We start from the raw sequence: 11,298 nt of genomic DNA on the forward strand, positions 1-11,298 counted from the left end.
GGCGCCGCATGGAAACCCCAAATTTTGGGCGCCGCATGGAAACCCCAAATTTTGGGCGCCGGTGGAAACCCCAAATTTGGGCGCCGGGTGGAAACCCCAAATTTGGGCGCCGCATGGAAACCCCAATTTTGGGCGCCGGGTGGAAACCCCAAATTTTGGGCGCCGCATGGAAACCCCAAATTTGGGCGCCGGGTGGAAACCCCAAATTTTGGGCGCCGCATGGAAACCCCAAATTTTGGGCGCCGGGTGGAAACCCCAAATTTTGGGCGCCGGGTGGAAACCCCAAATTTGGGCGCCGGTGGAAACCCCAAATTTGGGCGCCGCATGGAAACCCCAAATTTTGGCGCCGGGTGGAAACCCCAAATTTTGGCGCCGCATGGAAACCCCAAATTTGGGGCGCCGGTGGAAACCCCAAATTTTGGGCGCCGCATGGAAACCCCAAATTTTGGGCGTCGCATGGAAACCCCAAATTTTGGGCGCCGGGTGGAAACCCCAAATTTTGGCGCCGCATGGAAACCCCAAATTTGGGCGCCGGGTGGAAACCCCAAATTTTGGGCGCCGCATGAAAACCCCAAATTTTGGGCGCCGGTGGAAACCCCAAATTTTGGGCGACCATGGAAACCCCAAATTTTGGGCGCCAAGTGGAAACCCCAAATTTTGGGCGCCGCATGGAAACCCCAAATTTTGGGCGCCGCATGGAAACCCCAAATTTGGAGCCGCATGGAAACCCCAAATTTTGGGCGCCGCATGGAAACCCCAAATTTTGGTCGCCGGTGGAAACCCCAAATTTTGGGGCGTCGCATGGAAACCCCAAATTTGGGTGCCGGGTGGAAACCCCAAATTTTGGCGCCGCATGGAAACCCCAAATTTTGGGCGCCGGGTGGAAACCCCAAATTTTGGGCACCTCAAGTTAACCCCAAATTTTGGGCGCCGCATGGAAACCCCAAATTTGGGCGCCGGGTGGAAACCCCAAATTTTGGTCGCCGCATGGAAACCCCAAATTTTGGGCGCCGATAGAAACCCCAAATTTGGGCGCCGCATGGAAACCCCAAATTTGGGCGCCGCATGGAAACCCCAAATTTTGGGCGCCGGTAGAAACCCCAAATTTGGGCGCCGGGTGGAAACCCCAAATTTTGGGCGCCGCATGGAAACCCCAAATTTGGGCGCCGGTTGGAAACCCCAAATTTTGGGCGCGGGTGGAAACCCCAATTTTGGGCGCCGGGTGGAAACCCCAAATTTGGGCGCCGCATGGAAACCCCAAATTTTGGGCGCCGGGTGGAAACCCCAAATTTTGGGCGCCGCATGGAAACCCCAAATTTTGGGCGCCGCATGGAAACCCCAAATTTTGGGCGCCGGGTGGAAACCCCAAATTTGGGCGCCGCATGGAAACCCCAAATTTTGGGCGCGGGGGGAAACCCCAAATTTTGGCGCCGCATGGAAACCCCAAATTTTGGGCGCGGGGTGGAAACCCCAAATTTTGGGCGCCGCATGGAAACCCCAAATTTTGGGCGCCGCATGGAAACCCCAAATTTGGCGCCGGTGGAAACCCCAAATTTTGGGCGCCGCATGGAAACCCCAAATTTTGGGCGCCGCATGGAAACCCCAAATTTTGGGCGCCGCATGGAAACCCCAAATTTTGGGCGCCGGGTGGAAACCCCAAATTTTGGGCGTCGCATGGAAACCCCAAATTTGGGCGTCGGGTGGAAACCCCAAATTTTGGACGCCGCATGGAAACCCCAAATTTTGGGCGCCGAGTGGAAACCCCAAATTTTGGGCACCTCAAGGAAACCCCAAATTTTGGGCGCCGCATGGAAACCCCAAATTTGGGCGCCGGGTGGAAACCCCAAATTTTGGTCGCCGCATGGAAACCCCAAATTTTGGGCGCCGGATAGAAACCCCAAATTTGGGCGCCGCATGGAAACCCCAAATTTTGGGCGCCGCATGGAAACCCCAAATTTTGGGCGCCGGGTAGAAACCCCAAATTTGGGCGCCGGGTGGAAACCCCAAGTTTTGGGCGCCGCATGGAAACCCCAAATTTGGGCACCGGTTGGAAACCCCAAATTTTGGGCGTCGGGTGGAAACCCCAAATTTTGGGCGCCGGGTGGAAACCCCAAATTTGGGCGCCGCATGGAAACCCCAAATTTTGTGTGCCGGGTGGAAACCCCAAATTTTGGGCGCCGCATGGAAACCCCAAATTTTGGGCGCCGCATGGAAACCCCAAATTTGGGCGCCGGGTGGAAACCCCAAATTTTGGGCGCCGCATGGAAACCCCAAATTTTGGGCGCCGCATGGAAACCCCAAATTTGGGCGCCGCATGGAAACCCCAAATTTTGGGCGTCGCATGGAAACCCCAAATTTTGGGCGCCGGGTGGAAACCCCAAATTTTGGGCGTTGCATGGAAACCCCAAATTTGGGCGCCGCGTGGAAACCCCAAATTTTGGCGCCGCATGGAAACCCCAAATTTTGGGCGCCAGGTGGAAACCCCAAATTTTGGGTGCCGCATGGAAACCCCAAATTTTGGGCGCCGCATGAAAACCCCAAATTTGGGCGCCGGGTGGAAACCCCAAATTTTTGGCGCCGCATGGAAACCCCAAATTTTGGGCGCCGCATGGAAACCCCAAATTTTGGGCGCCGGGTGGAAACCCCAAATTTTGGGCGAGACATGGAAACCCCAAATTTTGGGCGCCAAGTGGAAACCCCAAATTTTGGGCGCCGCATGGAAACCCCAAATTTGGGTGCCGGGTGGAAACCCCAAATTTTGGGCGCCGCATGGAAACCCCAAATTTTGGTCGCATGGTGGAAACCCCAAATTTTGGGCGCCGCATGGAAACCCCAAATTTTGGGCACCGGTGGAAACCCCAAATTTTGGGCACCACATGGAAACCCCAAATTTTGGGCGCCGCATGGAAACCCCAAATTTGGGCGCTGGGTGGAAACCCCAAATTTTGGGCGCCGCATGGAAACCCCAAATTTTGGGCGCCGCATGGAAACCCCAAATTTGGGCGCCGCATGGAAACCCCAAATTTTGGGCGCCGCATAGAAACCCCAAATTTGGGCGCCGCATGGAAACCCCAAATTTTGGGCGCCGCATGGAAACCCCAAATTTTGGGTGTGGCATGGAAACCCCAAATTTGGGCGCCGGGTGGAAACCCCTAATTTTGGGCGCCGCATGGAATCCCCAAATTTTGGGTGCCGGGTGGAAACCCCAAATTTTGGGCGCCGCATGGAAACCCCAAATTTGGGCGCCGGGTGAAAACCCCAAATTTTGGGCGCCGCATGGAAACCCCAAATTTTGGGTGCCGCATAGAAACCCCAAATTTGGGCGCCGCATGGAAACCCCAAATTTTGGGCGCCGCATGGAAACCCCAAATTTTGGGCGCCAGGTGGAAACCCCAAATTTTGGGCGTCGCATGGAAACCCCAAATTTGGGCGCCGGGTGGAAACCCCAAATTTGGGCGCCGGGTGGAAACCCCAAATTTTTGGCGCCGCATGGAAACCCCAAATTTTGGGCACCGGGTGGAAACCCCAAATTTTGGGCACCGCATGGAAACCCCAAATTTTGGGCGCCGCATGGAAACCCCAAATTTGGGCGCCGGTTGGAAACCCCAAATTTTGGGCGCCGCATGGAAACCCCAAATTTTGGGCGCCGCATGGAAACCCCAAATTTGGGCACCGGGTGGAAACCCCAAATTTTTTGCGCCGACGCACGACATGGAAACCCCAGTTTTCCCGGGCTTCGGCGCCTTTTCCTTCGTGGCGTGGAAACCCTAAATTTCCCGCCCCCAAGCAATGTGTCGTCTGGAGGATAGAGGCAGAGGCGCGAGATCAACACCTAGGGAAAAGCCCCCGGCAGGGGGCATTCTACGCCCGTATCCCAATCGGCACGCGATTGCCCGCCCTCGTCGCGAGAGCAGCTCGGGCAAACTGCCGACAGCCCACGAGTTGAGGGCACAAACCCCTAGGCCTAGCCCTCAGAGCCAATCCTTTTCCCGAAGTTACGGATCCGTTTTGCCGACTTCCCTTACCTACATTGTTCTATTGACTAGAGGTTGTTCACCTTGGAAACCTGATGCGGTTATGAATACGACCGGGCATGAATGGTACTCGGTCCTCTAGATTTTCAAGGGTCGCCAAGGGGCACCGGACACCGTAAGATGTGTGGTGCTCTTCTAGCTGCTGGACCCTATCTTTGGGTGAACCGATTCCAGTGTGGGCAAGCTGTTAAAAAGAAAAGATAACTCTTCCCGGGGCCCCCGACGACGTCTCCGGATTTCCTAACGTTGTCGCCTGCCGCCATGTCCCGGTTCAGGAATATTAACTCGATTCCCTTTCGATGCTCGTGCAGAGTGCACCCTTGATACAAGGCTTCCCCATCTCTTAGGATCGACTAACCCATGTCCAAGTGTTGTTCACATGGAACCTTTCCCCACTTCAGTCTTCAAAGTTCTCATTTGAATATTTGCTACTACCACCAAGATCTGCACCAGATGCCAATCCACCCAAGCTCACGCCCAAGGTTTCTCAACGACCCCCGCGTCCTCCTACTCATCGGAGCTAGGAAATTGCTCTGACGGTCGAGTATAGGTTGCGCACTTCAGTGCCATCCATTTTCGGGGCTAGTTGATTCAGCAGGTGAGTTGTTACACACTCCTTAGCGGATTTCGACTTCCATGACCACCATCCTGCTGTCTTAATCAACCAACACCCTTTGTGGGATCTAGGTTAGCGCACAATTTGGCACCGTAACTCGACTTTCGGTTCATCTGGCATTGCCAGTTCTGCTTACCAAAAATGGCCCACTTGGAGCTCTCGATTCCATGGTGCAGCTCAATGGAGCAGCCGCACCCTCTTACCTATTTAAAGTTTGAGAATAGGTCAAGGGCGTTATGCCCCCGATGCCTCTAATCATTTGCTTTACCCGATAAAACTCGTGCGTGAGCTCCAGCTATCCTGAGGGAAACTTCGGAGGAAACCAGCTACTAGATGGTTCGATTAGTCTTTCGCCCCTATACCCAAGTCAGACGAACAATTTGCACGTCAGTATCGCTGCGAGCCTCCACCAGGGTTTCCTCTGGCTTCGCCCTACTCAGGCATAGTTCAGCATCTTTCGGGTCCCAACAGGTGTGCTCGCGCTCGAACCCTTCGTATAAGCTCAAGGTCAGTCGACGATGCACCCCCCAGAGAGGGGATCTCGCCCATCAGCTTCCTTGCGCCTCGCAGGTTTTAAAACCCGCTGACTCGCACACATGTTAGACTCCTTGGTCCGTGTTTCAAGACGAGTTGAATGGAAAGCCCGCCAACCAACACCATGAGCGCGCAGGTGCACACAGCCCACCACAAGGACGCACACTTCATTCCTCGACCACCGCAGCGGCAAACTGACATGCAGTAATCCACCCGTGCTTGTGACGATGTAGCAGCCCGTGTTGGTTTGCACCTCAAGTCGAGTGGCGGACTAGCCTGGGCCGTTCCACATCCGACCGAGATGCATCGACAGCCTCCATCCGCTTCCCTCTCGGCAATTTCAAGCACTCTTTAACTCTCTTTTCAAAGTCCTTTTCATCTTTCCCTCGCATTACTTGTTCACTATCGGTCTCTTGCCCATATTTAGCCTTGGATGGAATTTACCACCCAATTAGGGTTGCATTCCCAAACAACCCGACTCGCCGACAACGCCTCGTGATGTGGTAGGGTCCCGGGCCGACGGGGCTGTCACCCTCTCAGGTGCCCCCTTCCAAGGGACTTGGCCCAGGTTCGCCATTGATGACGCTTCTACAGACTACAATTTAGGCAGCTCCACCGCCCGATTTTCATGCTGGGCTCTTCCCAGTTCGCTTGCCGCTACTAGGGTAATCCTTGTAAGTTTCTTTTCCTCCACTTAATTATATGCTTAAACTCAGTGGGTGTTCTCGCCTGAGCTGAGGTTACAAAGTTGGAGCTAAATCCACCCTACCCCATGGGAGGACAAGAGAGAGCAAATCAAGTTCGAGCGATGCCACAGAATGCCCACATCAGCTAACGCCGACTGCCCATCCAAGTGGACAAGATCACCACGCGGCGATGCACATCACGAAACATCGCTTGAGGTATTTCAGCCGACCGCACCGCATGGGGCACAGACGACCAGCTCCGCTGGTCCATAGCATATTGCAATGAGCATGTTTGAATGGGATGCGATGCCCAGACAGACGTGCCCTCGACCGAGGCCTCGGGCACAAATTGCGTTCAAAAACTCGATGATTCACGGGATTCTGCAATTCACCCTAAGTATCACATTTCACTATGTTCTTCATCATAACAAGAGCCGAGATATCCGTTGCCAAGAGTCATTTCCACATATTACTGAAAAATCGGCCACAAAATTGAATAGGGGCACCCCCCACAACAAATGTAAGGCCAAGGGGCAAAAGGAGGAAAAAAGCATGAGAGAAAGAGAAACAAAGGTGTCTAACCCCCTTACAGGGGGAAGCTCAAACAGAGGACAATCTCCCCCAGCCCCATGCCCTCGCAAAAAGGGGGGAATGCATGGAACAGCGATCGAGAAGGACTAGGGTGGCCACCCTGGGAGCTCACACTACTTTAGCCCTTCCCTAACACCAGCCCACCACAATTCTCCCTTTTCTCTGTAAAGCTAGGGACCGAAAGGAAGAAAAGGGTAGAAAAGAAAGAACAAGCCTCCCAAGCCCTGTGCCTTCAGCAAAAGGGGGGAATTGAAGGGGACGACGATCAAGAAGGACTAGGGTGGCCACCCCGGGAGCTCGCACTGCGTTTTGTCCTTCCGGAACACCAATCCACAACAATCCCACCTTTTATCCATAACGCTAGGGGCCACGAGGAAGAAGGGCAGAAAACAACAATAGAGAAAGGGATATATCAACTGTGGGCTGCTGTCTCACAAGGGAAGGCTTCAAACAGAGAACAAGCTTCCCCAACCTTATGCATTCACAAAAAGGGGGGAACTGCAGGGGACGGTGATCGAGAAGGACTAGGGTGGCCACCCTAGGAACTCGCACTGCTTTTCGTCCTTCCCGAACACCAATCCACAACAATCCCACCTTTTCCCCGCAAAGCTAGGGGCCGAAAGGAAGAAGGGAAGAAAACAACATGAAAGAAGGAGAGATATAAAACACGTCTACCGGCTCACAGGGGGAGGCTCAAACAAAGAACAAGCTTCCCCACCCCCGTGCCTTCAAAAAAGGGGGGGAACTATCGGGGACGACAATCGAGAAGGACTAGGGTGGCCACCCTCGGAACTCACACTGCTTTTCGTCCTTCCTGAACACCAATCCACAACAATCCCACCTTTTCTCTGTAAAGCCAAGGGGCCAAAAGCAAGAAGGGAAGAAAACAACAGGAAAGCAAGAGATATCAAACGTGGCTACCGGCTCACCAGGGGAGGCTCAAATAGAGAACAAGCTTCCCAAACCCCGCGCCTTCGGAAAAAAAGTGGGGAACTGCAGGGGACGGCGATCGAGAAGGACTAGGGTGGCCACCCTGGGAACTCGCACTGCTTTTCGTCCTTCCCGAACACCAATCCACAACAATCCCACCTATCCTCTGTAAAGCTAGGGGCAAAAGGAAGAAGGGAAGAAAACAACACCAAAGAAACAAAGATCCCGAGAAAAGAGAGAAGCTCAACAACACCCTGATTAGATGTCTGCTAACCAAAAAGAAATCAAACAAGGCACCCAATCAAAAAAGTGTCCCACCTCTTCACACCCTCCCACATGCATTCAGCACAACACCCTTTCCAGCTTTACAACATAGCAAACAACCAAGAAAATAAATCACAACCTAAAATTGACCAATAGAAAAGACAAGGGCCACGATGAGACCAGTGTCTGGAGCACGTCACTGAGAGGAAAACAACCCCCCAACTCAGTGGCACAAGGCTTCAAATGACAAATAGACTGCTGCCAATAACACAAACCCACCCCACCATTGCACCCCTCCGTGTACAAAACACCCAAAAACCTTTCCAGCGAGAGAGTCAACGGGGGTCAAAGAATCAAACTCCAAAGAGGAGTTGTCACGGGCTGACACTCAATGCTGGAGAAAGCCGCGGGCCACAAATACATCGATGGTGCAAGGCCACTAGAGAGAGGGACATTCGCAAAGTGCACACCACGAAACAAAGAAATGACGCAAGTCCCACAAAAAACCCACAATCCAAAGGGAGGAACAAAGACACAACCCGCTACTTCTTTTTCCCTTAGAAGGGGAGTGGGTCACGAGAGGACGAGAAATTCCCTCGACAGTAGAGGCACGAGATAAGATTGCCACCCTCATGTCGGTCGGCAGGGAAAATTGTGATCTCGATGGAGCTCAGACGAGGGATGGGTTTTTCATTACCTCGACACCCAACCCTTCCACGAGGGCATGTCGAGGAATGGTCAGGAGGGACTAGGGTGGCCAACCCAATGGGTTGAACCGCTCTTCATCCATCCCATACTAACCGCACCCTGACAATCTCCCCTCACGGAAGGTTTGAGCTACCAGGCGCGCGTGCAACCACTCCCTCGACCCAACCACCAGCGAAAAAGATCACCCAAGCAACACATCAACTGCCGCCGCCTTTTCGAGAGAACCAACTAAGGAAGCCCGCACCCTTGGCCCACGCCTTCCAACGAACAAAATACCGAGCACCGCCGCTACGAATGAGTCCGAATTTATCCATCGTATTTACCGAGCACCTCAACTCTGCAGCAACCATGCCCAGCCGAACAGATCGTCGGAAGGGCTCCCAAGAAACAAGCTTCTGGACCCCCTGCAGAAACACATTGGGGGGAAGAAAAACAAAGGATGGGTGGGACAAGCACAAGCATGGCTTGCAAGCACACACAAAAAAACAAGCGTTACCTCGAGACAAGTAACCAACAATGTTCTCGCCAAACACCAAACCCGCTCCCCTAGAGACGCACCACAAAGTCCCACATTGCAATCGAAACCCAACCAACCCGAACCAAAAAAGAAAACCCCTGCTATCAATGATCCTACCGTAGGTTCACCTACGGTAACTTTGTTACGACTTCTCCTTCCTATAAAAAATGATAAGGTTCAATGAACTTCTCACGATGTCGACGGCGGCGAACCACCATCATCGACGCAATCCAAACACTTCACCGGATCATTCAATCGGTAGGAGCGACGGGCAGTGTGTACAAAGGGCAGGGACGTAGTCAACACGAGTTGATGACACGTGCTTACTAGGAATTCCTCGTTGAAGACCAATAATTGCAATGGTCTATCCCCATCATGATGCAATTTGAGAAGATTTCCTGATCCTCTCGAACCAGGAATAAAAACTCGTTGGTTGCATCAGTGTAGCGTGCGTGTGGCCCAGAACATCTAAGGGCATCACAGACCTGTTATTGCCTCAAACTTCCATGGCCTAAATGGCCATAGTCCCTCTAAGAAGCTAGCCGCGAAGGGGAACCTCCGCGTAGCTAGTTAGCAGGCTTAGGTCTTGTTCATTATCAGAATTAACTAGACAAATCACTCCACCAACTAAGAACGACCATGCACCACCACCCATAGAATCAAGAAAGAGCTCTCAATCTGTCAATCCTTACTATGTCTAGACCTGGTAAGTTTCCCCGTGTTGAGTCAAATTAAGCCGCATGCTCCACTCCTGGTGGTGCCCTTCTGTCAATTCCTTTAAGTTTCAGCCCTACAACCATACTCCCCCCGGAACCCAAACACTCTGATTTCTCAGAAGGTGTTGGCGGAGTCCTTAGAGCAACATCCGTCGATCCCTGGTCGGCATCGTTTATGGTTGAGACTAGGACAGTATCTGATCGTCTTCGAGCCCCCAACTTTCATTCTTGATTAATGAAAACATCCTTGGCAAATGCTTTCGCAGTGGTCCATCTTTCATAAATCCAAGAATTTCACCTCTGACATGAAATACGAATGCCCCAGACAGTCCCTATTAATCATTACTCCGGTCCTGAAGGCCAACACAATAGGACCAGACTCCTATCACGTTATTCCATGCTAATGTATTCAGAGCATAAGCTTGCTTTGAGCACTCTAATTTTTTCAAAGTAACAGCACCGGAACCACGAACCAACCAATTAAGGCCAGGAGGATGGCGCTACCAAAAGGAATGGAAGGGCAAGTGCACACTGAGTAGGCGAACCGACTCTTACGACCCAAGATCCAACTACGAGCTTTTTAACTGCAACAACTTAAATATACGCTATTGGAGCTGGAATTATTGCGGTTGCTGGCACCAGACTTGCCCTCCAATGGATCCTCGTTAAGGGATTTAGATTGTACTCATTCCAATTACCAGACTCGATGAGCCCAGTATTTTTATTTATTGTCACTACCTCCTCATGTCAGGATTGGGTAATTTGCGTGCCTGCTGCCTTCCTTGGATGTGGTAGCCGTTTCTCATGCTCCCTCTCCGAAATTGAACTCTAATTCTCCGTCACCAGTCACCACCACGGTAGGCCTCTATCATACCATCGAAAGTTGATAGGGCAGAAATTTGAATGAAGCAACGCCAGCACAAGGGCTATGCGATCCGTCGAGTTATCATGATTCACTGGAGAAGCGGGCAAGCCCGTGCCGGCCTTTTATCTAAAAAATGCATCCCTTCCAAAGAGTCAGGACTTGGTGCATGTATTAGCTCTAGAATTACTACAGTTATCCGAGTAGTATGGTACCATCAAAAAAACTATAACTGATTTAATGAGCCATCCGCAGTTTCACAATGTGAATTAGTTCATACTTAGACATGCACGGCTTAATCTTTGAGACAAGCATATGACTACTGGCAGGATCAACCAGGTAGCACCCTCCCACTTCAAAGGGCATTCCAGGTGCTCTCTTACCGAGAGCCAACCTGAACACCCATCAAGTCAAAGAGATGTCAAAATATCATGTAAAACTTTTATGCCTTGCACCTCTTGCATCCCAAGAAGGAAGCACAGGCAACATGCCAAGGACATGGCGAACAAATGGGCAGACCTGCCAAGCCAAAATGCACTAGGGCCACTCCGGAGTTTGCAGCCACGGCCCAACCAACAAGAAAATGAGCGATCACTCACCCACTCCCTTAGAAATGATGCCTCCAAAGGCCTCCACACCCCGCACGGAGGCCACCTAGGAGTCCACCCGGACAGCAGCAACGGTGGACCTCGATCACCCGATCGCCTGCGGCAGCCTCGATGCAAAGGAAACAAATGGAGAACGACCAACCACGCAACATCTGTATTATAAATGAGCCACAACCCTCCCTGCCCCGCACCGAGGCCACCCAGGAATCCACCCGGACAGCAGCAACGTTGG

General features: G+C 52.4%; 2 non-coding genes and 1 pseudogene across 2 annotated transcripts; all 3 read right to left on the reverse strand.

Moving 5' to 3' along the window:
- Nucleotides 1-4,040: 4,040 nt before the first annotated feature.
- On the reverse strand, nt 4,041-5,904 carry LOC149195227 (25S ribosomal RNA; annotated as a pseudogene).
- Nucleotides 5,905-6,174: 270 nt separating this feature from the next.
- LOC149195228 (5.8S ribosomal RNA) lies at nt 6,175-6,328 on the reverse strand. Its single transcript, XR_016255285.1, has one exon. It is a non-coding gene; the product is annotated as a 5.8S ribosomal RNA (ribosomal RNA).
- A 2,657-nt stretch (nt 6,329-8,985) lies between these two features.
- Nucleotides 8,986-10,800, reverse strand: LOC149195229 (18S ribosomal RNA). The gene has a single exon (XR_016255405.1). It is a non-coding gene; the product is annotated as an 18S ribosomal RNA (ribosomal RNA).
- Between the last annotated feature and the right edge of the window lie 498 nt (nt 10,801-11,298).

The sequence above is a fragment of the Pinus tabuliformis genome, chromosome 2_2 (genome assembly GCF_031772625.1).
Source record: "Pinus tabuliformis cultivar Carrire ecotype Pingquan chromosome 2_2, CPIR1, whole genome shotgun sequence".
NCBI classification, from domain to species: domain Eukaryota; kingdom Viridiplantae; phylum Streptophyta; class Pinopsida; order Pinales; family Pinaceae; genus Pinus; species Pinus tabuliformis.